Genomic DNA, 26,970 nt, shown 5'->3' with positions numbered 1-26,970 from the left:
ATTTTTAAATCTTGTTGTGCTACAACATGTGTGGAGGGGGCAGGAAGTGGGGAAGAGGTGAGGCTGGGGCAACCCCGTAACAGGAGCCTGAACTTTTTTCTAAGCTGAGTAGCTTGAGCTTCATTCTAACGTGGTGCTGCTTCAAGGAGTGGTCCCAGGACCAATGCCTCGCAGCAACTCCTAGGAGTTTGTTCAACACGCACGTTGGTGTCGCCCCAGCTCTGACCTACCTCTGGGGTGGAGGCCTGGGATGTGGGTTTTAACAAACCCTGGGATATTTCTGTCGTTCAGTCAAGTTTGAGCCCTGTAGTGAGGGCAACGGAGAGCCACCGTGGCGTCGGGGTAGCGCGCTGGAAAGAGGACCGTGGACGGCTCTACTGGTTGGGCCGCCCCGCACCGTCCCCGCCCCGCCCCGCCCGACCGCCCCGCCCCGCCCCGCCTCGCCTCGCCTCGCTCCGCCCCTCCTCAGGGCCCGGGTCTGGGGCACCCAGTGGCAGCGCTTCGGCAGCCAGGCCCACATTCCTCTCGCTTCCCGCCATTGTCCCGGGTTCCTGTGGCCGCGTCTCAGCACTCGCCCCGGCCGCCCCTTGGCCCAGAGGAGCGGTGAGTCATTTCCGTCCCCCACAGTGACACAAGCGCGCGCGCAGCCGAGCCCGCCCTCCCCGGAGGGCTCCGGGCGGCGCGGCGTTTCTCGACCTGCAGGGGGCGCCAGAGCCCGCAACGCTTTCCCCCCCGCGCCCGCGAGCCGATTTCCCTCGTCCCCGCCACCCGTGTCCGCCCGGAACCAGCGCCGAGGGAGGGGACCGGGGAATACCTCTGACCCTGCTCTTCCCCACCACCTGCCCGGCTCGAGGGAGCTACACGCTGACAGTCACGGATGGGGAAACTGAGACCTGGGGCAGGGGTGTGTCTTGACCAAGGCGGCGCAGCCAGCTCTGTCCGCCCCGCCCCAGGCTCGTGGGTTTGCCACAGACCCGCAGGTGTTACATTTATCCTCTTCGCCACCCCACGTCGTGTACTGCTGTTTCCAGTACAAAGTAGGCAGAAATATTCCCGATTCTGATTATTTGTGGGCCCCGAAACATGGTCACCCCTGGAACCTGCAGGAGACCCCCTCCCTCCGCTCCGGCCGGGCTCTGGCTCCGGCTCCCGGCGTCTGAGCGTTGGGCGGCGGTCCCGGCGGCCAGGGGTGGCCGAGAACTGGGCGGGGAATATCGGCTCGCGGGCGCCCCCTGCAGCTTGGGCTCCTCCTGGGAAGCAATTGGAGTCCACTGTTTGGGGCGGATCTCCCCATTCCCTTCGCTGACTGACCTTGTCACCGGTTGCCCCTCTGCACGCAGTGCAGGCACCTCTGGACCCGGTCCTCTCCCCTCTGCTTTCCCTCCAGGTTCTAGGGAGGCAGGGAAACTCACTGCAGTCTGGGCATTTCAGCCATCGAAGGGTGCTTTCCTTTAGGACAAACGGAAGGAGTAAAGTGAGGGCCGCCCCAGTGAGCTAGGGCTCACACCGCACCTGGCCTACCCCAGACCTCTCCACTTCCTTCTGTGCGGCCCCGGGGAATGAATGCATTGTGCCTGGTCTGGTATCTGACCTAGAGAGAAGACTCAATAAATGGTGGTTATGGTTATTACTCGGCAACTTACCTACCTCTTGGTGCCTGCGTTTCCTCACCGGAGCTATTGTAGGATTAAATGAGCTCATATGTGGAAGGTCCTTATAATGCTGCCCAGTGCATGATAAGAACTTATAGCCTAGAATGCTATCGGGAACAAAGTAGGAACCCAATAAATACTTGTCCAATGAAAGAATGTTAGCTATTATTATTTTTGCCGAGGTTGATTTGAATCTAGGATTTAGGTCTATCAGAACAGGCCTGGAGGCGGAAGGTTCTTGAGGGTCTGTTTGCACAAGCCAATAAGGGCTCCCTGGGAAAAAGTCATGCTAAGGAAAGAGAGTTGAAGAAGATAAAAGAGGTTTGATGACAGGGCAAGGGGAAAAGGATGATTTAGGGAGGGGATCCTTGGTGCCCACATCTGAGTCCCAGGAGTACTGCAAAAAGGAGGGGACAGTTTTGTGAAGATGCCGGAAGGAGCATCAGCACGGTTTATCAACCGTGGCTTCTTGACAATTTGGCTGCATACCTCCTATGGACACTGAGGATTGGTTTTTTAAAAAGTCAGCAGTTGGGGAGCACCTGGGTGGCTTGATTGAGTGTCTGATTTCAGCTCAGGTCATGATCTCATGCTTTTTGGGTTCGAGCCCCACACTGGGTTTCCTGCTGTCAGTGCAGAGTCCGCTTCAGATCCTCTCTGCCTCTCCCTCTGCCCCTCCCCTGCTCATTCTCTGTCAAAAATAAACATTTTTTTTACATTCATACACTGCATAGTTTTATTAAAATACATAACATGCCTCAGATGCAGACTGTTTTCACTTTGCAGAATAATCCTATTAATCTCTATGTTCTTCTTGAGATTTCACTGCAAAATATACATAATATAAATTTTCAGAACTCCTTTTGTACTTGTCAGCATCAGTTGCAAAAATTCTGTTATTTGTGTTTTTTAATGTTTATTTATTTATTTTATTTTATTTTTTAAATTTACATCCAAATTAGTTAGCATATAGTGCAACAATGATTTCAGGAGTAGATTCCCTAATGCCCCCTATCCATTTAACCCATCCCCCCCTCCCACAACCCCTCCAGTAACCCTGTTTGTTCTCCATATTTAAGAGAAATATGTTTTGTCCCCCTCCCTGTTTTTATATTGTTTTTGCTTCCCTTCCCTTATGTTCATCTGTTCTGTGTCTTAAAGTCCTCATATGAGTGAAGTCATAGGATTTTTGTCTTTCTCTGACTAATTTCACTTAGCATAATACCCTCCAGTTCCATCCACGTTGTTGCAAATGGCAAGATTTCATTCTTTTTGATTGCCGAGTAATACTCCATTGTATATGTACACCACATCTTCTTTATCCATTCATCCATCGATGGACATTTGGGCTCTTTCCATACTTTGGCTATTGTTGATAGTGCTGCTATAAACATGGGGGTGCATGTGTCCCTTCGAAACAGCACACCTGTATCCCTTGGATAAATACCTAGTAGTGCACTTGCTGAGTCGTAGGATAGTTCTATTTTTAATTTTTTGAGAACCTCCATACTGTTTTCCAGAGTGGCTGCACCAGCTTGCATTCCCACCAACAAGGCAAAAGAGATCCTCTTTCTCCGCATCCTCGCCAACATCTGTTGTTGCCTGAGTTGTTAACGTGAGCCATTCTGACAGGTGTGAGGTAGTATCTCACTGTGGTTTTGATTTGTATTTCCCTGGTGGTGAATGATGTTGGGCATTTTTTCATGTGTCGGTTGGCCATCTGGATGTCTTCTTTGGAGAAGTGTCTATTCATGTCTTTTGCCCATTTCTTCAGTTGGTTATTTGTTTTTTGGGTGTTGAGTTTGATAAGTTCTTTATAGATTTTGGATACTAACCCTTTATCTGATATGTCATTTGCAAATATCTTCTCCCATTCTGTCGGTTGCCTTTTAGTGTTGTTGATGGTTTCCTTCGCTGTGCAGAAGCTTTTTATTTTGATGAGGTCCCAGTAGTTCATTTCTGCATTTGTTTCCCTTGAAAAATAAATAAATGTTAAACATTTTTTTAAAATAAAAACTCAGCATTTTTAATGCAGGTGGTTTCATTCTGGGAAGCGTAGCTCCAAAGGTAGAGCACCTGTGAGACACCTTCAGGGCATCCCTAGGAATGTCTGCAGGAATGCTGGGGACAGAGCCAGAGAAAGCCAATTACTGTTATATGGGGCTGTATTTCTATCAATAGACTGATGGGGGCTTGGAGGACCTGGGCCAACACAGCTTGGAATGGTAGCCCTGGCAGAGCTGCCTTTGTGGGGAGTGGGCTTGCTGTCTGTGGAGGTGAGCAAGCAGGGGCTCAAATACCACTCTAGGGGATAGCATAATGGGGGTCCACCATTAGGATGAGAGCTTGAGGTAGATGGACCTCAAGGTTGCTGCTCTGAAGCAGAAATAGTGAAAAAGAAGGGCACCTGGCTGGCTCAGTTGGTAGAGCATGTGACTCTTGATCTCAGGGTCGTGAGTTCAAGCCCTATGTTGGGCATGGAACCTACAAGAAAGAAAGGAGGGAAGGAAGGAAGGAAGGAAGGAAGGAAGGAAGGAAGGAAGGAAGAAAGAAAGAAAGAAAGAAAGAAAGAAAGAAAGAAAGAAAGAAAGAAAGAAAGAAAGAAAGAAAGAAAGAAAGAAAGAGAAAGGAGGGAGGAAGGAGGGAGGAAGGAGGGAGGAAGGAGGGAGGAAGGAGGGAGGAAGAAAAGGAAAAAGAAAAGGAAAGAAAAGAAAGAAATAGTGAACGAAGCACAGGGCATCTCTGAGACCACCTATTCCTGGTTCTGCCACCATGATGCCTTGGGAGGAGAAACTCATGGCAAATGGAGTCTGCCATGAATTATTCCTGGCTAGTCTGCACTTCCTCCTGAGGGGCAGAATAGCTTTGACCTAACCCTGCCTTCCACCCAGTGGCCTGGCTGTCCCTGATGAGACAGTGAACTGCAGTGGAGGGAACCTAGCAGAGTCAGGAGTCAGCCATATCTGGGTTCAAATCCCACCTCCACCACGTCCTCAGCCAATCATCTTCTCTGAACCTCGATTTCTTCAGCTATAAAATGAAGATAAAAATATTTACTTCTCAGAGTTGTTGCAAGATGATGTGTTCACAATGCCTAGCACATAGCATAGGAGCTTCAAGAACATCCATTCTTTCTGGCTTCCTTTAGCCCAGGGGCCAGGCTTTGCCCTTTGTGGAGAGATGAGATCATTCTTGAAAAGAATGTTGAATGTTGAATGGGTCAAATGGGATCTTGGGCAACTCCCTTAACTTCCCTGGTTCTAGTCTATTCCCTTTTATTATTATTTTTTTAAGATTTTATTTTTAAGTAATCTTTACACCCAGTGTGGAACTTGAACTCACAAGCCTGAGATTAAGAGTCATATGCTCTACTGACTTAGCCAGCCAGGCACCCCCAGTCTATGAGGAAAGTGGGAAAGGGATTCTCAAATTCCAGCTGGCATGTTCTGCAGACTTTCCTAGATGTGTGAGAGCATTGCAAACCACGAATGCTGAGGGTCACATGTCAGCTTAGCTGTCCAAACCAGTTGAGTCTTTCCACCCCTGAGCCCCACCTGGATTTCTAGTATGGTGGGAGGCAATGGCCTTTGGCATCTCCCAAAACGCAGAATCCTTCCTCCACTATTTGCTTACTTTGTGACCTTGAAAAGTCTCTGAGCCACAGTTTTCTCATCTCAGAAGGACAATGACAACGGCTTTGCAGGGTTGCTGGGAGAGTTGAATAGCGAGTGCTACATAAATGTTTACTAATTCACTAGAAATATAGGTAGATTGGGGCGCCTGGGTGGCACAGTCGGTTAAGCGTCCGACTTCAGCCAGGTCACGATCTCGCAGTCCGTGAGTTCGAGCCCCGCGTCGGGCTCTGGGCTGATGGCTCGGAGCCTGGAGCCTGTTTCCGATTCTGTGTCTCCCTCTCTCTCTGCCCCTCGCCTGTTCATGCTCTGTCTCTCTCTGTCCCAAAAATAAATAAACGTTGAAAAAAAAATTAAAAAAAAAAAAAGAAATATAGGTAGATTAAAACAGACATATGTCAATAGACGCATCATAGATACAGAGAGAGCAGCTAGGTCAAGCCCTTCCCTTCCTATACCTCCCACTCTTCTGAAAACTTCTTGGCCAACGTCTGCCCCTCCCAGTTCTGGCCCCCACTTCCTCTGGCCACACCCATGAATTCAAGGTTTGGGGGCTATGAAAGATGGTTCTTCTTCACAAAGAGGTTGAAGATATTGAAAGAGAAGGTCCCAGCTCAAACCATCCATCCAGCTGTCATCACTGGAGACCCTTCCTTTGTGGAAGCATCTTTTAAGACATTTACGTGCAAAAACTCCTATTTCTGTTCTTCCAACGGCCCGGAAGGGGTGGTAGGAATAGATATTAGTCACTCGATTTCACCAAGGGGAACTGGAAAGATGTGGAAAGTGCTGGGGTTTCCCCTTCCAAGCCCCGGTCAGCCTGGAGCCGCAAGGCCACATCATAATAATCACTGCCATTTAACGGATAGCGCCTAAGTGCCAAGGACTCCCACAGGTTATCCAGTGTCAGTGGTCCCTTCCCAGCCAGCCAGAGAGCTCTTTAAGTTCACGGACAGGCTCCCATGTCCTGACTTCTCCCCATACTCCCTGCAGGGTACTGCCTCAGGATCCCCACTTGGAAACCCAAGAGGCATCCCCAACTACCATGCCCAACGCCGAACTTCTGAATCTCCCCAAACCTTCTCCTCGCATGCTTTTTCTCGTGGCAGAAGTGGCAACCCCATCCTTCCAGTAACTCCGTCCAAAACTCTGATATTATCATTCCTCTTCCCCTTGCCTCATTTGCTGTATTGAATCCACCAGATCCCTGCCGTTGCCCCCTGGCCTGCGCCCCATTCTCTCCTGCCTGGGTCACTGTGATTGCCTCCCGACCGGTGGCCCGGCTCCTGCCCCGTGAAGTCTGTCTCCCCACCCGGCAACCAGAGTGATCCTAGGAGAAGCAGGTAAGGTCATATCACTCCTCTGCTCAGAACCCCGCAATGGCTCCCACTGACTCCGAGTAAAAGCCAGTCTGCACAGTGGCCTGCAAGGCCCCGGCATCATCTGGCCCCCAGATCCCCCACCTTCGTGCCCTCACCGACCTCACCTGTCCCCTCTCCCCCTCACCCTCCTGCTCCCGCCACACTGGCCTCCGCCACACGTCAGACCCATGCCACCTCAGCGCCTCCGCTGTTCCCTTCCGCAGAAACGGCCAGGGCTCCCTTCCTCACTTCCTCCGGTTTTATCTCAAACGTCGCCTTGTCGGCGGGGTCTTGCCTCACCCCCCTCTTGAACCCAGCAGCACCCCCTACACACCCCATCTGTCTTCCCCCATTTCTTTTCTCCCGCAGGACTTCCCATTTCCCCATCGATTCCCTAGCTTAGTTGTTTATCTGTTCACCACCTCTTTCCGCCTTTGGAACGTGAACCGAGTGAGGCCTGGGGTCGTTGTCTGTTTTGTCCACTGCTGTGTCCACAGAGCCTAGAGCAGTGGCTGGCAGGTGCTCAGAAAGTACCTGAATAAAGAGCAGACCCTCAAGGACAATTTTTGAAAGAATAAATAAATGGAGGGTGGGGGCACCTGGGGGGTTCAGCCGGGCAAGCGTCCGACTCTTGATTTTAGCTCAGGTCATGATCACATGGTTCGTGGGATTGAGCCCCCAGTGGGGCTCAGCGCTGCCAGCACGGAGCCTGCTTGGATTCTCTCTCTCTCCCTCTCTCTCGGCCCCTCCCCTGCTTGTACTCTCTCTCTCAAGATAAATAAATAAAATGTTATACATAAATAAATAAATGGAGGGTGAATAACAATTAATATACTACCCACTAGCTATATGGCCTGAAAGGGGTCACCTCCCCTCTCTGAATCTAGGACCAGACACGGGCTCATCCTCAAGGGTATGGTTGTCGTAGACCATTCTCCAGTGGCTTGGAGTTCTAGCTTCAGTGGCTCTGTTGCTTGCCATGGTGAGGCCTCGGGCAAGTCACTTAACTTCTCTAAAACACAGCATCCCTCTGAAAGAGGGTTAATCAAAATAAATATCCTAAGGTACCGTTATGCGGCTGCCATGAGCTTAGGGACCAGCCCATTACTTGGCACATAGTAGGTCTTCCCAGAGAAGAAGGCGCCTCGTCCTGCAGACTCCAAAAGTCTTCCTGCCCTGGTCACAGGACATCTGTGCATCCAAGGCCCTTGGCCGCGGGATTTTCCAGAACCTGGATCCAGACCTGTTAGGGTTGCCAGTATTTTTCCACAGTGAAAAACCGACTTCTCCGAGTTCTGCCCCTGACAGACATGGAAAGCTGCGAAGGGCTCCCAGGGTAGCCCTGTGCACTGAGAGATGCTGTCAGGAAAGGAAGAAACTCGGAGGACACTTCACCTTGTGTGACCACAGATGTTCAGCAATGCCCTCATCACTCACACCCTCGATTACAGAAATCACTCGCTGTAACTGGAAATGCCTTGGAGATAAGTTTGTCCAGAGGCTGCAAACGGGCAGCCGAGTGCTGGATGGGACTCAGCGACCAGACTGTTCTGTGGGGCCTGCACCACATGTTGAAAACAACAAAATCCCGGGGCGCCTGGGTGGCTCAGTCAGTTGAGCATCTGACTTCGGCTCAGGTCGTGATCTCGAGGTACGTGAGTTCAAGCCCTGTGTCAGGAAATGTGCTGACAGCTCAGAGCCTGGAGCCTGCTTCGGATTCTGTGTCTCCCTCTCTCTCTGCCCCTCCCCCAGGTGCATTTGTCTCTCTCTCTCGCAAAAACAAATAAACATCAAAAGCAAAAAAAGAAAAGAACAAAATCTGAACAGCTGTGAGCGGTTGAGGAGAGTCAAGGTCCACAGACCCCACCACTCCGTACTGCCTCACACCCGGCCGGATTTGCACATTTGCTCTGCTGGCCTGGACCGCCGAGGAGAAGGCCATCTGTGCACTTCACAGCTGAGACTCCACAACTCCGAAAATCATCTCAGCCTCTTGCTACTGGGATCGTTTTGGATTCCTCTCTAGCCAGGAGTCAAGAGCACAGTCGTCCGTATCCTCCAACACCGTGGAGTCACCTCCAGGCCCCTCCTCCTTGCTTCTTGACCTGCCCCCCTCCCCTCGTTTTCATTCCCACCTCCTGATCCTGTCTAGTTCCAAGGGGAGGGGAGCCAAGCTGGCTGTTCTGTCTACCAGGACATCCTTCTGCAGCCTGCCACACTGGTACCTGCTTAAGGTCCTCGGTCCTGTGTCACCTCCTTTGAGAATATTTCCCTGACTGTCGCCCATTCCTGTCCTGATCCCCAACCGGCCTAATCTGGCCATACTGTCGGGATGGATTCCTCTCAGGGCCTCTTTCCCTCTAGATTGCACTGACTTCTTTTTACTTTTATTTATTTTTTTTAAATGTTTATTTGTTTTTGAGAAAGAGAGAGAGACAGTGAGTGTCAGTGGGGAGGGGCAGAGAGGAGACAGAGGATCCAAAGTGGGCTGTGCACTGGCAGCAGAGAACCTGATACGGGCTTGAACTTACAAATGCTGAGATCAAGACCTGAGCCAAAGTCGGACACTTAACAGACTGAGTCACCCAGGCACCCTACACTCATTTCTTTTTAGATCTGCTCTCCCCACTGGACCATGAGCTCCTAGAGGACAGGGATTGTAAATTACTTAGCTTTGTGTACTTAGCGCTTGGCTGATGTGACTATTCGATAATATTCAATAAATGGGTTCTGAAACTGTAATAAGGGAAGGAAGGGAGGGAGGGAGGGAGGAAGGAAGGATGGATGGAAGGGAGGGAGGGAGGAAGGAAGGAAGGGAGGGAGGGAGGAAGGGAGGGAGGGAGGGAGGGAGGAAGGAAGGGAGGAAGGAAGGAAGGAAGAAGGGAGGGAAGGAGGGAGGGAGGGAGAGAGGAAGGAAGGGAGGGAGGGAGGGAGGAAGGGAGGGAGGGAGGGAGGGAGGGAGGGAGGGAGGGAGGAAGGGAGGAAGGGAGGGAGGGAGGGAGGGAGGGAGGAAGGGAGGAAGGGAGGAAGGGAGGGAGGAAGAAGGAAGGGAGGGAGGGAGGGAGGGAGGAAGGAAGGATGGAAGGGAGGGAGGGAGGGAGGGAGGAAGGAAGGAAGGAAGGAAGGAAGGAAGGAAGGAAGGAAGGAAGGAAGGAAGGAAGGAAGGAAGAAGGAAGGAAGGGAGTGGAGGAAGGAAGGAAGAGATTCATTAACTAATTTGCTCTCCACCTTCCGCACATCCGCGTGCCAGGGCTCTGCCGCTTGTGAGCACCTGCCCCCCGTCTGCTGAGAGTGTGTCGACCACACGTAAGAGGAACCCCGGGGGACACCTGGCTGGCTCAGTCAGTACAGCATGCAACTCTTGATCTCAGCCTCGTGAGTTTGAGCCCCATGTTGTGTGTCGAGCCTACTTAAAAAAAAAAACTTACAAAAATTAAAAACAAAAGAACCCCAACAACAACGATCAAAGAGGAACCATGACCCTGGGCCAGCCGTACATGACAATCATCCCACCCCACCCCTGACCACTGTGTCACACCCAGCTTCTGCTCCTTCTGTTTTTTTTTTTTTTTCTGTAAATGTTATGATTTAACAAATATGCCAAAAAAAAGACTAATAATCAGTGTACATTTGGGTGAATTTTCAAAGTGAACACATCCAAGACTTACAAGGAGCACCCAGATAAAGAAAGAAAATGCAGGGGTTGCCTGGGTGGCTCAGTCGGTTAAGCGTCCGGCTCTTGATTTCGGCTCAGGTCATCATCTCATGGGTATGGGATTGAGTCCCACATCGGGACTCTGTGCTGACAGTGCAGAGCCTGCTTGGGATCCTCTCTTTCCCCCTGTCACTTCCTCTCCTCTGCTCTGTCTCTCAAAATAAAAAAATAAACTTAAAAAAAAAAAGAAAATGTAAATAGCCCCCTTCTAGTCACTGCTCTCCCCAAGGGTGACCATTATTCTGGTTCTTATCACCATTAGTTTTCCTGCTTTTTTTAAAAAAAAATTTTCCTGCCTTTGGGGCACCTGGGTGGCCCAGTCAGTGAAGCACCTGACTTCGGCTCAGGCCATGATCTCACCGTTCGTGAGTTTAAGCCCCACGTCAGGCTCTGTGCTGACAGCTCAGAGCCTGCAGCCTGCTTTGGTTTCTGTCTCCCTCTCTCTCCGCCCCTCTCCTGCTCATGCTCTGTCTCTCTATCTCTTTGTCTCTCTCTCTCAAAAATGAACATTAAGAATTTTTTAAAAAACTTTCCTGCTTTGGGGCGCCTGGGTGGCGCAGTCGGTTAAGCATCCGACTTCAGCCAGGTCACGATCTCGCGCTCCGTGAGTTCGAGCCCCGCGTCGGGCTCTGGGCTGATGGCTCGGAGCCTGGAGCCTGTTTCGAATTCTGTGTCTCCCTCTCTCTCTGCCCCTCCCCCGTTCATGCTCTGTCTCTCTCTGTCCCGAAAATAAAAAAAAAAAAAAAAAAAAAAAGTTGAAAAAAAAAAATTTTCCTGCCTTTTAATTTATATAGATATGATAATGTAATACATGCCCTTTGAACCTGACTTCTTTTCCTTAATGCTGCATTCCCGAGATTTATTCACGTTGTGGCTTATTCATCCTCACCGCTGTATAAAATTTCATGATATAACGTGCCACAGTTTATTCATTTATTCATTCATTTATTATGCTGTTGGTGGACTTTGGGGGTGTTTCCAGGTTTGGCTTTTTCAGGCTAGTGCTTTCGCGAGCATTCCTTGTCCACGTCGTGGAGAGCGTGTGCACACCTCTGTCTGGGAAAAGCTGAGTCGTAGGCGAGGCGTGTACTCTATTTTAGCAGCGACTTGCCACCTTCCAAAGTGGCTGTGGCAGTTTCCACCCCCACCAGCGGGGTATGAGAGTTCTAGTTGCTTCACATTCTCACCGATGCTTGGCATTATCTGTCTTCCCACATCTAGATAAATCTGGTGGGCGGATTCTTTTGTTTTGACCACATGTTCCGTCTCACTGGCGGTCTGCTCCAGCTCCCTCAGTTTGGGGAGGATTCCGGAGAACCGGCTTCTCTGGTCCTCGACTCTCTCCCTGCAGTTTTGATCTATAGCTTGTGTCCACCCCTGCAGATCTGTAACGGGCCTCTCAGCTGGGTTGGAGGACTCCCTTCCACGAGGAGCACCCCACCCTCGGATGACAGCATCCCATCGAGTGTGGACCACCAGTAATGGGAAAGGGGAGGAAAGGCATGGGGAAGGTCTTCTTCAAAGGCCACACAGACCTTCTCACGACCACAGCTTCCTCAGCTGCCACCTGTGGACCTTTTCCAGGCGTTATCACTCTCAAAACATTGCGTAGGGATCAAAAATAATCAAACAGCACCTTGCTGGCTCAGTCGGTAGAGCATGCGACTCTTGATCTCGGGGTCACAAGTTTAAGCCCCACATTTGCATAAAGCCTACTTAAAAAAATTAGAGGGGCACCTGGGTGGCTCAGTCGGTTAAGCATCTGACTTTGGCTCAGGTGATGACTTCACAGTTCGTGGGTTCAAGCCCTGCGTCGGGCTCTGTGCTGACAGCTCAGGGCCTGGAGCCTGCTTCGGATTCTGTGTTTCCGTCTCTCTGTCCCTACCTCGCTTGTGCTCCCTTTCTATTTCTCTCAAAAACATAAATAAATAAATATACATTTATAAAATAGATATAAGAGCTAAAATTGTAAAACTCTTAGAAGAAAACGTGGGGTAAAGATTCATGACCTTGGACTTGTCATTGGTTAGATGTGACTATGAAAGCACAATCAAACGAAACAGTAGATAACCTGGATATCATCACGATCAAAAACTTTTGTTTTTCAAAGGACACTATTATGAGAGAAAAAAAAAATGACCCACAAATGGGAGAAAACATCTGCAAATCATTTATCAGTTAACAGGCTTGTACCTAGAATACATAAAGAACTCTTGGAACTCAATAATAAAGAGACAAATAACCCAGTTAAAAATGGGAAGTAGCATCTAAATAGACATGTCTCCAAGGAGCTATACAAACGGCCAAGAAGCACATCAAAAGATGTTGGAGACCATTAGCCATCAGGGGAATGCAAATCAAAACCACAATGAGATATTGCTTCACACCCACCAGGATGGCTATAATGGAAAAGACAGATAATAAGTGTTGGTAAGGATGTGAAGAAATTGGAGCCCTCGTCTACTTCTAGTGGGAACGTAAAATGGTGCAGCCACTTTGGGAAACAAAGTGGGTATTCTTCAAAAAGTGAAACACAGGGTTACCGTTTGATCCAGCAATTCCATTTCTAGGTATATACACTCAAGAGAAATGAAACCATAGGACCATCCAGATACTTGTACATGGCCGTTCATAACAGCCATATTATTCATTATAGCCAAAAGGTAGAAACAACTCAAATGTCCATCAACTGCTGAATGGATAAGCAAAATATGGTATATCCATACAGTGGAATATCATTTGTCCTTATGAAATACTGAATGAAATACTGAAACATGCCATCACATGGATGCACCTTGCAAACGTTATACTTAAGTGAAAGAAACCAGTCACAAAAGAACACATGTGCTTCCATTTATATGAAACGTCCAGAATTGGCTAACTTACAGAGACAGAAAATAGAACAGTGGTTACCTAGGGCTGTGGGAGATGGCAGGATTGACAGTGACAGCTAATGGGTACTAAAAACCATTTGGGGGATGATAAAAATGTTCTAAAAGTGTGGCGACATCCGCATAACTCTGTGAATATACTAAAAACCGCCGAATTGCATACTTGAATGTGTTGAATTTTATGGCATATGAATTATATCCCAATAAAGCTGTTATAATGAAAATAATTACAAAGTGAGCGTGCCTGGGTGGCTCAGTTTGGTTAAGCGTCCAACTTCGGCTCAGGTCATGATCTCACAGCTCATGGGTTGAAGCCCCAAGTTGGGCTCTGTGCTTATGGCTCAGAGCCTGGAGCCTACTTCCAATTCTGTGTCTCCCTCCCTCTCTCTGCCCCTCCCCCACTCGAGCTCTGTCTCTCTCTCTCTCTCTCTCTCTCTCAAAAATAAACATTAAAAAATTTTTTCTTAAGTGATTGAAATTTTCACTGTCATCCCTTAAGAAAATGCTAAAAGGGAATGTGTCAGTTACATGGTACCTCCCCTGGCCCCCTCAAAAAATATGTCCACCTCCTAAGCCCCAGAACCCGTGAATGTGACCTGATTTGGAGAAAGGGTCTTTGCAGTTGTAATTTTAAGCATCTAAAGAGCAGATCATTTTGGATTATCCAGGTGGGCCAAGAGATACACAGAGGAGAGGGAGAAGAGAAGGCCATGTGGAGACAACATCCTGATTTCAGACTTCCTGGCCTCCGGAACTATGAGCAAATGAATTTTGATCGTCTTAAGCCATTAAGTCTGTGGTGATTTGGTACAGCCCTAGGAAACCAGCACGGAGAATAAATGATAACCCAGCAACACTTTTTTTTTTTTATGTTTATTTATTTATTTTGAGAGGGAGAGAGAGAGCAGGGGAGGGGCAGAGAGAGGGAGAGAGAGAATCCCAAGCAGGCTCCGCACTGTCAGCACAGAGCCCGACGTGGGGCTCAATCTCACGAACCGTGAGATTGTGACCTGAGCCGACACCAAGAGTCGGAAGCTTAACGGACTGAGCCCCCCAGGCACCCCTGCAGCAACGCTTTTAAAAGTCCACTTCCCCCAGTGTCTCTCCTTCTCTCTCGCTGTGTCTCTGTGCCTCTGTCCTCCTGTTCTTGCGTGGGGGACAGCTGCTGTCAGTCTCCTCCTCCCTCCTCCCAACTTCAGCGCTGCCCTCGGACATCCAGCTGGGGTCACAGCTGTTCTGCCTGCCCCGAAAGCCCGGGAACAACATGGCCTGCGCTGAGCTTTCCTTAAGTGGTGGGAGGAGGAGGAGGATGTGACTGCCCATCTTGCCTTTCCCTGTCCAGACCTTTCCAGGGAATAGTCACATCGTCCTCCCAGCTGCCCTGTGATCTCTCCCTTTCCCTCTTTCCCAACGTCGTCCTCATCACTATTTGCTCTCTGAAACACCCCTGGATCCAGCCCACTTCTCTCCATCCCTTTGCCTCTCCTTTGGGCTCAGGCCCCCGGCATCTCCCTGGGGACCACTGCCCCGTGTCTGGTGTCCTGTCCACACCACCCCCCCCCCCCATCTGTCTCTGTCCGCTCCAGCTGCTGTGACCAAATATGATGGACTGGGTAGCTTCTAAACAGAAATGTACTTCTCACACTTTTGGGGCGCTGGCGGATTCTGCGTCTCGTGAGGCCTTCGTCCCGGTTCACGGAGGACCGTATTCTCACTGCGTCCTCAGTGGTGAAAGAGGCAAAGGCTGTCTGGGGTCTCTTCTCTAAGGGCGCTGATCCCACAGCCCTGGACCAAATCACCTCCGTAAGGTCCCGCCTCCTGATACCATCACCTCCGGGGGTTAGGATTTCACCACATGAATTGGGGCGTGGGGATGCAAACGCTGGGTGGGTAGCACCATCCTTCACGCTTCGGCCACGGAGAGCGGCCAACGGTGCCAGTCTGAGCATGTGTCACGCTCTGCTCTAAGCCTGTGTCCAAAGTCTTCAGCATGGCTTCAGAGGGCCTCCCCCTCCATCCTCCCGGCCTCCTCAGGGCCACACTCCTCTCTCTCTCTCTCCGTGCTCCTGCACTGGCTGTTTCCTTTTCCTGCAGCCCTCTCCCACCCCACCCCCACTCCCCAGCCTTGGGCCCCTGTAAGCACTTCCTCAGAGGAACCTTGTCTAACCGTCTAGGTCAGGGTGAGCTGCTCCTGCTCTGTGTCCCCACAGCACTGCTGTTCATCTCCACGGTCACCTATCACACACTCTGTATTTATTTATTTACTTACTTATATCATTTATTTTTTAAAAAGGTTTTTTATTTATTTTATTTTATTTTATTTTATTTTATTTTATTTTATTTATTTTTTTAACGTTTATTTATTTTTGAGGCAGAGAGAGACAGAGCATGAATGGGGGAGGGTCAGAGAGAGAGAGAGAGACACAGAATCTGAAACAGGCTCCGGGCTCTGAGCGGTCAGCACAGAGCCTGATGTGGGGCTCGAACTCACGGACCGCGAGATCGTGCCCTGAGCTGAAGTCGGATGCTTAACCGACTGAGCCACCCAGGAGCCCCTAAAAAGGTTTTTTAATGTTTATTCAGAGAGAGAGAGAGAGGGAGGGAGGGAGGGAGTGGGGGAGGGGCAGAGCAAGAGAGGGAGACACAGAGCACAGAGCCCAACACAGGGCTTGAACTCATGAACCGCGAGATCATGGCCTGAGCCAAAGTCAGAGGCTTAACCGACTGAGCTACCCAGTCACCCCTAGTTATTTATTTTCAAATATTTATTGTTGAGAGAGAGCGGGGGAGGAGCAGAGGGAGGGGGACCGAGGATCCGAAGCGGGCTCTGTGCTGACAGCAGACTGCCCAATGCGGTGCTTGAACTCACGAACCGTGAGATCATGACCTGAGCTGAAGTCAGATGCTTAACTGACAGAGCCACCGAGGTGCCCCTATCATACACTACGTGTAGTGGCTGGGACTATATGGGAGCAGCTTTATGGGTCATTCTTGTTAATCACCGGACTTCTGCCCAGCACTGGAATGTACCAGGCAGTCAACAGATGCTGCTAACTTCGTCATTTAATGAATTGGGGCACCCAGGCATGGGATTGTTGACTCATTTTCCACATTTAGAAGGGCAATATGGAACAAGAGAAGATAAGGTTAACTTTGATGGGATCATAATATGAGCTAACATTTGTTAAGAATCTTTGGGGCACCTGTGTGGCTCAGTCAAAAATGTCCTAAGTGAAGTGCCTAACTCTTGATTTCGACTCAGGTCAAGATCCCAGGATAGTGAGATCGAGCCCTGTGTCAGGCTCCATCCATACTGGATGTGGAGCCTGCTTGAGATTCTCATTCTGTCTCCTTCTTTCTCTCTCTGTTCCTCCCCTACTCACTCTCTCTCTAAAAAAAAAAAAAAAAAAAAAAAGATGGGGCATCTAAATGGCTCAGTCGGTTAACTACCTGATGACGCTTGATTTCTGCTCAGGTCACGATCTCATGGTTCATGAGTTCGATTCCCCGCATCGGGCTCTGCACTGACAGTGTGGAGCCTGCTTGGGATTCTCTCTCCCTCCTCTCTCTGTCCCTTCCCTGCTCAAGCTCTCTCTCTCTCTCAAGATAATTAAATAAACTTAAAAACAAAATAAAGTAAAAAGAATCTTATAAGCTTTAGGGGCAATTAAACACATTTACTCATTCTACAAACATTTGAGCACCTGCTATGGGTCAGCCACTGAGAACACGCATGTGGATCAAACAGTGCCGGTCCTCAAAAAGCTCATAACCTAAGGAAAGAATTCTGTTGAGTCCTATCGTAACCTGCTGAAACGAGTATTATTAATCTGAGTTGATTAGGACATTTTTGTTCCAGGTGACACAGGACCCAACTCAAATAGGCTTGAGCAATAGAGGAAATGTACTGGTTCTGTGACCAAAAGTCCAAGATGGGTAGATCTCGCTTCAGGCATGGCTGGATCCTGAGGCAGTGATGTCTCCCAGGCCCCCTGTCTCTCGGCTCTTCCCTCCTTGAGGCTGGCACCATGGAGCCGCCCCAGCAGCCCTGGGTCTCCACTCCCAGTCTCCATATGGCTGCAGGCTCACTCTCTAGAGCTCTGAGGCCAGTGGGAGAGCAGAAACCTCTTTTCCGGACACTCTTGCAGAAGCCCAGCCGTTCACACTAGGATCAGCTCAGGTCACTGGTCTGTTCCCGAGCTTCTCATTCCACCAGAGGAGGGCAATGTCACAGGGGTGGAGGCTCCTACCAACTGCTCCAGGTCCCATCCTAAGGTACCACCTAAATGAGGTATGGGTCCTTTCTTGACCTCACAGACTTGTGAGCCGGGGAGGGATACACCTTCCAAGTGAAGATCAAGGGTGTTGCTGTAAGAAGGGGGTGGGGAAGCCGGAGGGAGAGAGAGATGTACAACAATTTCTCACCAGCCTCTCTGCAGCAGAGGTAGACACAAGGCACACAGAGGGGTGAGGTGATGCCCGAGGCCACACTCTTGGTACCTGGCAGAGCCACGGCTCGAATCCCAGTCTGCTTGGTTTCAAGGAGCTCTTTCTACAAAGGCGTCCTGCCCCAGGGATAGGCTTAGACACGGGAAGGAGCCCAGAGTGCCTACTCGGAGGCCTTTCTTTTAAATCATAAGGCGGTAAGGCTGTTCTTTCCACAGACGGGGCTTTGGTCACGGCTCTGTAAAAGGAAACGCTGTGCTTTTTGCCCCGGGAGTCTTCCTCTAGCTTTGTTCTTGTAAGTAAAATTCCTCTCCCTTCCAGTCCTTCCAGCCCTTGCCTGGGATTTTCGGCCCTAGACTGAGTCGCTGCTTTATAGATGAGGTCAATTCGGTGGCAGCTGGGGTCCAGAACGCCTTGCAGAGCAATGCCATGACCAGCCCAGGGTTCAGTGCAAGTGGTCAGGACAGGCCCAGAAGCCTCCCTCCTGGGCTCCCTCCTCTGCCTGCACTGCTGTCCCTCCTATAGGCTGGAAGGCAGACAGAGCAGACAGGAAAAGCACAAGACAGTCTGGTGACCAAGCACAAATCAGGATCCTGTCTGGGCCTCTGTCCCTGTGCTTAGGGCAGCCGGGCCTTCTCCGTGGGGCCCCGCCGGCCCTCCATCACACCCTGAGAATGAACAGTCTCCTCCCCACACAGTGCCTGTTCAGCTTCCACGTGCTGAATTAACATCCACCACATTTGGTATGGGGGGGGGTTCTTTTAGAGTTCTTTGACCTGATTTTAATGTGTACCTGGGGGTCGGGTCCCCACACACAACACCAAGCAATTCGGACAAGGTGTACCTAGAGATGACATCAGATTCCACAGCTTAAGGACTCGGTCCGCCACGACGGCTCCCCTCACCCCTTCAGACACCTGTCACAAGCCCCAGGCACCTGCACTATAGACTCATTTGCTAGAGTGACTCACGGAACTCAGGGAAACACTCAGTTTCATTTACAAGTTTATTAAAGGATGGTGACAAAGGATACTGGGTAAAGAGATACACGGGGCAAAGTCCTGAACAAAGGAGCTTCTGTCCTTGTGGAGCGTGGGGCCCAGTTACCGCACATGAAAGCGTCCTGGTTCCCCAAGCTTTCTGAAAAGAAAGAAGAGGACCAACACGCTGTCCCTTTGAGGTTTATGGAGGCTTCATTACGTAGTCCTGATTGACATCGTTGATGTTACTTTGAAGGGACTCTGGGTTCCGTAATATTCCCAAAATGTGTTGAATTTTTGTTTTATTAGGCCATTACCTTCAAACTCTGCTCTTGGATGGCAGCCCAAATCTCAGCTCAGTTTGGGGTTTGTTTATTTGTTTACATTTTCCCCCCGCTGAAGTTGCTCCCGTGCATATGTGGTTTGGGGATCAGCCAGAGGTTTGAGCCACGGTTATACACAGGATCTGGGGGGTCTCCCCCTTTGCACCTCTTCTTTCTGGGGTTGCCCCCTCTGCTGCCCAGTGGCCGTGGTTGATCTGAATTTGTCCTCTGTTTTTTTAGGCCGGAGAGACAGGTTTTTCAATCTGTGCTGTGCTAAGTGTGGCCTGCTCTCGAGATCAAAGCCATAAAAAATGGGTAACTTCCTCCCTGTCATTCCCTGCTTCCAGGGTCGACTTGGTTTTATTCATTCTCCAGTACTTTGAGGGTGTGTGTGTGTTGTCTAGAGTTGTTTTCTGTGGGAGGATCAGCTCGGGAAGATCTCACTTTATTCTACTGGAAGAAAACGCTCCAGACCGTAGAGAGGCAACATCCCCAGCTCCCGGCCACCCAGCTAGCAAATTGAAGGACTGGCATTCAAACCCGGGCCTCACCAGCTCTAGCCCCTGCCTGTATTTTGTACTATTCTGATCTGTCCTCCTTCCCCTAGCCACCGGCCCAGAATCCCCGAACTTCTTATTGTTCAAGCGAGGATGCTGGGGCCTTCCAGAGTCTCTGACCCGCCCTTCGCACAAACTCTATCTAAATGAAGAAGAGGATTTTGTTTATTGTCTCTTCGTATGTTTGTTTATTTGTCTGCACATTTTCTGCATCGGCTTTGAAGTTAGGGGGGTTGGCCCCAGTGGGATGCTCTGTGATGTATTTTCTGGAGAGAGTGCAACAGGTGCCTGGGCGCAGGGTACTACTGAGAAGCCCCTGCTGACCTCCCTGGTCGGGCTCTTGTCATCTCAGCCTGAGCGGCACAGAGCCTAGAGATGGGTGAGTGGGTCCACGTTTGTGGGAAAAGGCAGCCAAATCCCGGAAGGAGTTAGCTCCTACCTGAGATGCGGAGCAGGACCGGGAGGTCAGGCCAGCCCCCCCGAGCTCTGCTCCCTGAATCAGTGGTATTTTCACTCAGGTGAAAGGCCCATTCCCCTCACAGGCTGAGCCTTGTGAGCGAAGGGGGTGGGGGTGGTGGGGACAGGCGTCCAGGAGCCCATGAGGAGGGGGCCATGAGCACCGCCACAATAGAAGAGGGATGAGGAGGAGGTTTGTTTCTGTTCTGTTCTTCTCCAGTGGGCTGGAACGGTGTCTGGAAGGAAGGCAGAGAGAGGCGGGGAAGTCACTGAAGGAAGGAGGGTAGGGACAGAGGGAGGGTGGCAGTGGGGGCGGGGGAGGCAGGAAGAAAGCAAGTGGCTGTTGCAGGGATGACAGGGATCGGGGGGGGGGGGGGGGGGGGCGGGGGCGGCCCTCGGTTCTGCTCTGGGCCTGGCTGTGGGCCAGCAGGCGGCAGGCAGCTCAGCGGCTGCCGGCCCGTCCTGGGGAGCTGGGGCTGCCTTGCGACAGGAAGAGAAAGCAGGGCAGGGTGCTGCGGTGGGAGGGTGAGTCTCTGCCCACCCACCCCTGCCTGGCCAAGGAAAACGCCCGTGCAGCGAGCGCTGGCCATGCTATGCCCTTTTACCCATCTGACTGACTTGCCTGAAAAAACCTCTCTGCCCAGACAGCCTTAAGGATCACGAAGCTCAGAGACGGTAAACGAGCCAGGGGTCACCCAGCTTGTAGGCAGCAGGGCTGGGAAGCTCCTTGCCCTGCACCAGCTGCCTCTACTATCCCAAGGTGTGGCTTGGCCAGGGGTGGGGAGGAGTGGGGACAACAGGCCAAGGGCTCCTGAGCCTTGTTCCTCTGCCCAAGTCTGGCCGGCTCTTCGTCTCTCATCATTTATTCATTCCTTTGTCCTTTCACTCATTCGTGAGCATCCCAGGCTGTGCACTGGACCCTGGGGGACTGCATCGAACAGGCTAGATACAGTCCTTTCCTTCCAAAGCTCACAGGCTAGTGGGAGTCTCTAAGGAGATTCAGAGTGATCTGGAGTAAATTTTAATCCCATACCCCTGCTCCCATCCCCCCCCCACACCCATGCCTGTATCGCCACACACACAGCGTCCACCTGTTCAAGTGTGATGAAAAACCTAACACACACTAGCCCTTAGCCTGGGCCAAGCTTCTCTCCCAGGCCACCCAGCCATGAACGGGCCCTGTGAGCAGGATTTCTCAGGTTCCGGCCCCATTGATAATGTCAGGTGCTGTGTTCACCGTGCCCCTCAGGGATTTCTGGGCTCCTCAGCTGAGCCTCAGGCTCTTGGGTGCTGCTCGAGCCCCGTGTGGGAGACCCATCCGCGTTCACGATGCCAGGTCTCAGTGCCGCCACAAAGCCGCTCGGAGGCCGCATCTCAGCAGAGCGGCCAGGAGGTCCTTGGATGGGGCCTGGCCCCAACTCTCCACTTAGAACTCACTTTCTGCTGTGAGCTTCCAGAGTTCCTCACGCAGCCACACTCTGCCCCGTCCATCATCCCTCCTCCCCTCGGGCCTGAGTTTCTGCGGTCACCCAGGCTCAGGCTGGAAGTGCTGGTGTCCTTGACCAGCTCCGATTCAGACAATGTAGGTAGGGAGCCCCCAGACAGCCGGAGATGAGGCCCAGGCTCTGTTCCTCACGTTGATCCCCTTTTCAATGGCAGACCCCGGGAAAAGCGTGAAGAGCAGTGAGCGGATTCAGAGTTTCCAGGCTGGGGGTGATCCAGGGTTCAGCGTTTGGGGAGAGGTAAAAGGAAGAGACACAACGATTGTGTGCCAGGCACTGTGCTACAGGAGCTCCTCAAACACTTTCTCGGCCCTGATGGGGACTCTGCGGTGGGACTCTCTTTGTATCGTACGGCGTAGGAAATGGAGACTCAGAGAGGTTAAGTAACGTGTTCAAGGACACACAGCTAGTAAGTAGCAGATCTGGGACTCCTCCACATCACAGCAAGCCGTCAGGGGGCGCCTTCCTCCTTAGTGCTGGGGAGGCTTTGGAAGAGAAGCACAGCACCTTGAGGCCACCATCAGACCAGGACCCCACGGCCCAGGCGACTCCAAACCAGTTATCGGGACACGCGAAATGTCCTCTGACTGAACCATGTCATCCAAGCCGCAGGGATGCTGGACCAGAGCCAGGGGAGGAGAAAGAAAGCTACAGAGATGGTTTGGGAAATGAAATGTTCTGCTGGGTGCCGGAGGCCTCTGGGGCTGCCCACATGATGGGAGGCCCGATTCCTCACTGTCCACTCAGCCCCACCATGGCTGCACTAAGGCTGGGTTATAAATAGCTGGGAATATAAATATTGGGCAGGCAGAGCAGAGTCTAGCCGGCTCCCGGGCTGAGAAACGTGGAGTTGGGGGTGAGAGGACAGTGGTTGGTCTGGAACTAGACCTGAGGTTTTCTGGAAAGATCCATCTCCTTTAGCGACAGCAGCTGTGAGACAGATCCAGATCCTGAGCTGCCCCGGGGTAGAGACCTCCACAGGACCCTGAGATTCACACACACCCTGGCCTGGGTATCCGGGGGTGCCCAAGTCCATCCTAGATGACCAGGGACCCCTCACCAGGGTCCGGATGCTCTGAGGTCTCCGCCGATGGGGAGGAAACTCACGTGCACTGAGCACCTACCAGATGTCAGGCGCTGGGCACATGGTGATGCCATCGCTGAAATAAACGCATTAAAAGCAAAGCCTTCATGAGTAGCTGCTGCCTCAGGAAGCCCTTAAGCACCTTATGTATGATGATATTGTTGTGTTATGATTGTTAATGTCAGTAACCCAACGACGCAATAACAGTAACATAAGAACACAATGACACACAGTAATGGTAACTACCATATCACTATAATTTCTTGAATGCCTTCCATGCTTCAGGCTCAGGCTTGGGCTTCACAGATCATCATCATCATTGTTGTCATGGTCCCCATCATCATCGTCGTCGTCATCATCAGGCTGACACTTGCTGTGTACCTATAGCTGCTGTGTTCAGTGTTCATTAAAGACTTATTTGTCTAGTTTAACCTGACCCTATACCTACCTTGTGAGGTTGGTGTTTTTTTTTTTTTTTTAACCTGTATTTATTTTTGAGACAGAGAGAGACAGAACATGAACGGGGGAGGGTCAGAGAGAGAGGTAGGCACAGAATCCGAAACAGGCTCCAGGCTCTGAGCTGTCAGCACAGAGCCCAACACGGGGCTCGAACCCGCACACCGCAAGATCACGACCTGAGCTGAAGTCGGACACTTAACCGACGGAGCCACCCAGGCGCACCCCCCCCCTTTTTTTTTTAATGTCTAGTGTATGTGTGTTAACTCCCCTGTCTCGAACTTGAAGAGATATGTGTGAAGATGGTACTTGGCTGGTCATGAGATGGGAAAACAGTGGGATTCCTTGAGGTAGGCATCCTTACCGCCATTTTGCAGAAGAGAAAACTGAGGCACACAGCAATGAAATAAATAGCTTGCCTAAAGTCACCTGGCTAGCAAGCGGCAGGTGGAGATTTGAATTCAGGTCTCTCGCTCCAAAGCCTTAACTCTTCCCAGAGCACATCTCTGTCCAAGGAAGCTGACGCGGAGAAATGCCTGTTGGGCGAATGAATGAACGAACGCGAATGAGTGAATGAATGAACACGAATGAATGCATGAGTGAACGTGTGTCTGCCGGAGTCAGTGGGTGGAATTTCCAAGCCCTGACTGGGTAAGCAGGTTGTTCAAGGTCACAGCGCCAGACAGCAGCAGAGAGGGTGACGAGTCCCGGCTCTGGTCTCTCGGTGCGGGCTCCCCTTCCAAACCTTCTTGATGCTTGGAGCAGAAGCAGCCTCTTCTTGGCAACCGTTTTGCCCTTACTGGCGTCTGGGATAATGGTAGATTCCAATTTCCAGGCCGACTCCTTTCCCACCCTCCAGGGAGCCTGGCGGAGGCCCAGGGCTGGGCCCTGCCTCTCCCCACGGAAGCAGTCAAGGCTAACAGAGAGTCATTTTTCTTAGCTCCCCCTTTTCTCAGGCGGTTCTTCCAGCTGCAGGGCTGGGAGTTCCTGCTGGCTGCAGAGGTGTCCCCTGGGGCCTCAAGACTGGCTGGGCAGCCCCCCCAAACCTTCCGGGGGTCGGCCACCGGAGGTCTGTGCAGCAGTGTGGGGACGGCTTCCAGGTCTCCCTCTGCTTCCTGGGCGCTGTCTCCCTGAGCCTGCTGCACACCTTCTGCAGCTCACTCTTGCCTGGAAGGAGGGGGCAGGGAAGGAGCCAGGGCCTCCTGCCAGACTCCCTGAAGGGTGGGAAATGAGTCGGCAAGGAAACTAGAATTTGCTGTTAATCCAAGCACGAGTAAGGGCGAGCCGGTTGCCAAGAAGAAGCTGCCGCTGCTCCCAGCAGCGTGAAGGTTTGGGAGGGGAGCCCGCACCGAGAGACCAGAGCCGGGACTCCTCACCCTCTCTGCTGCCTGCCTCTCGCTTCCTCCCCTGCTCCCTTGCGGTCTCCTCACCATCTACCCCTTCTTTCTTGCAGGCGAGCTCCTGCCCCGGCTCTTCTGTCCGATCTCAGGCTTCCTCCCCCGTGACCACGACCGTGTGACCATGACGGCTCTGCTCTGTGGCAGCTGACCTTTCTGACCGCTATCTAACACCCCCTCTGTCTTCCTCTGGTCTCGCTGACATATTCTCTCCAGCCCTTCCCACTCACCCTTCCAACACCCTCCACTCACTCTCCCAGACCACGCTTTCAACTCTCCATCCTTCCCACCCTCCCCCAGCTGCCCTTTCTCTCCCAGGACTTAACCAGGACGCCCAAGACTGCATTCAGCGAACACTCTTCTGAGTCCTGGACCAATAAAAGCCCTGACCTCCCAACACTTCCTCAGACGCCAGATGTCACAGCCCGATGCCATCCTCTTTCTCCCCAGGCATCCCCGTCCCCCTGGTTGCTAAGGCAGAAGTGTCCGATGCATTCAGATGCCCCCCACGGCTTCCCAGCCTCCCTCCCAAGACCTTCTAACCTGTCTCTGGAGCCTCTCCTACCACTTACATGGCTCTCTCCCAGAGCAGCCCCACCCCTCCTCAGTTCCGGCCCTAATTTCCTCTCACCAGACCCTTTCTCCACCGAGTGGCCCGAGTGACGGCTTCAAACACAAATTGGATCAAGACACCACCTGCTCGAAACCCTGCACAGCTCCGCATGACTCTCTGGTGCAGTGCACATCCCTTACTTAGCCCGTGGACTCACCACGGAGCCCTCCTCTGCCCCTCCGTCTCCCACCCCTTCCAACTCTCCCCTATCTAGTCTGTCTTCCAGGTTTTCAAAATAGTTTCATTGAAGTGTAATTTATAGGTAATAAAACTCACTCATCCTAGGTGTAGAGCTTGATGGATGTGGATAATTATGTACAGTTATAGGCACATGGCTGTTACCCTAAAGGTCCCCTGAGTCCCTTTGCAGTCACTCTCCTAGCCCCAGGCAGCCACTGATTTGCCTTATGTCACTATCGCTTTGTCCTTTCCATAATTTTATATAAATAAAATTACTGTTTATAATCTCTCATGTTTGACTTACTATACTCAGCATAATGTGTAACAGATTTATATATATTGTTGCATGTGTTAATATTTCATTCTTTTTATCGCTGAGCGGTATTCCTTCATGCCAATGTGCTACAACTGGTTTATCCATTCATCTGTCGGTGGACATTGACATTACCATGTTTGTTTCTTATTTTCTTGGAATTTTTTAGTGTTTATTTATGTTTGAGAGAGAGAGGGAGGAGTCGAGAGAGGGGAAGACACAGAATCCGAAGCAGGCTCCAGGCTCTGAACTGTCAGCACAGAGCCCGACGTGGGGCCCGAACTCCTGAACCATGAGATCATGACCTGAGCCGAAGTCAAGAATCGGACGCTTCACCGACTGAGCCACCCACGTGCCCCTGCATTATCATTTTTGGCTAATACGCATAATGGTGCTATGAACATCACTGTACTAGTCTTTGTGTAGACATACGTGCTAATTTCTCTTGGGTAAATACCTAGACGTGAAATGGTTGGGGCATATGGTGCGTGTGTGTTTAATTTTATAGGGCACTGTCATATTGTTTCCAAAGTGGCTGGAGTATTTTACATCCCCACCAACAGCACACGAATGCCGTTCCTCCGCATCCTCTCTGACATTTGATATTGTCACTTCTTTTACACATTAGCCATTCTCGTGGGTGTGCGATGGCATATCACCTCCTGATGACTACTCATGTTCACTGCCTTCTCATGTGCATATTGGCTGTTCATCCCTCTTCTTTTGGGAGTGCCTGTTAAACTCCTTTGCCCATTTTTAAACAAGATTTTATTTTTTAAGTAATCTCTATGTCTAACGTGGGGCTCGAACCTACAACCCTAAGCTCAAGAGTCACACGCACTCTACTGACTGAGCCAGCCAGGTGCCCCTTTCCTGTTTTTTATTGGATTCTTGGTCTGGCACCTCTTTCATTTCCTCTTCTTCCTTTTTTTTTTTTTTTTTTTTTTTTGGTTTCTTTTCTTTAAGCCCTAACAGATCTGTATATCCACAGCTCTCTGTCAGATATGTTTTGCAAATATTCCTTCCAGTCTGTCACCTTAAGTGGCTTTTAAACCGCAGATTAGGGGCGCCTGGGTGGCTCCGTCGGTTGAGCGGCTGACTTCGGCTCAGGTCATGATCTCGCAGTCCGTGAGTTCGAGCCCCGCGTCGGGCTCTGTGCTGACAGCTCAGAGCCTGGAGCCCGTTTCAGATTCTGTGTCTCCCCCTCTCTCTGACCCTCCCCTGTTCATGCTCTGTCTCTCCCTGTCTCAAAAATAAATAAAACGTTAAGAAAAAAAATTAAAAAAAAAATAAACCGCAGATTATGATTCATCAATGAATCATGAAATCAATTTAGTGGTTCAGGACTAATGTATATTTTTTGAATAAAGTAGAATAGAATCGTCACTTATGGAAGGCATTGCACACAGGAA

At 50.9% G+C, this 26,970-nt stretch overlaps 1 long non-coding RNA gene across 2 annotated transcripts; it reads left to right on the top strand.

The window, feature by feature from the left end:
- Positions 1 to 443: 443 nt before the first annotated feature.
- LOC102899080 lies at positions 444 to 25,534 on the top strand. Of its 2 annotated transcripts, XR_891052.4 has the most exons (4): positions 444 to 603; positions 6,488 to 6,627; positions 9,896 to 10,020; positions 24,509 to 25,534. It is a non-coding gene; the product is annotated as an uncharacterized LOC102899080 (long non-coding RNA). The 2 variants fall into 2 exon arrangements; XR_002738073.2 differs by lacking the exon at positions 9,896 to 10,020.
- The last annotated feature ends 1,436 nt before the right edge of the window (positions 25,535 to 26,970 follow it).

Source organism: Felis catus, chromosome E1, assembly GCF_018350175.1.
Source record: "Felis catus isolate Fca126 chromosome E1, F.catus_Fca126_mat1.0, whole genome shotgun sequence".
In the NCBI taxonomy this organism is placed as follows: Eukaryota; Metazoa; Chordata; class Mammalia; order Carnivora; family Felidae; genus Felis; species Felis catus.
This window is presented reverse-complemented; position numbering and strand designations above follow the sequence as displayed.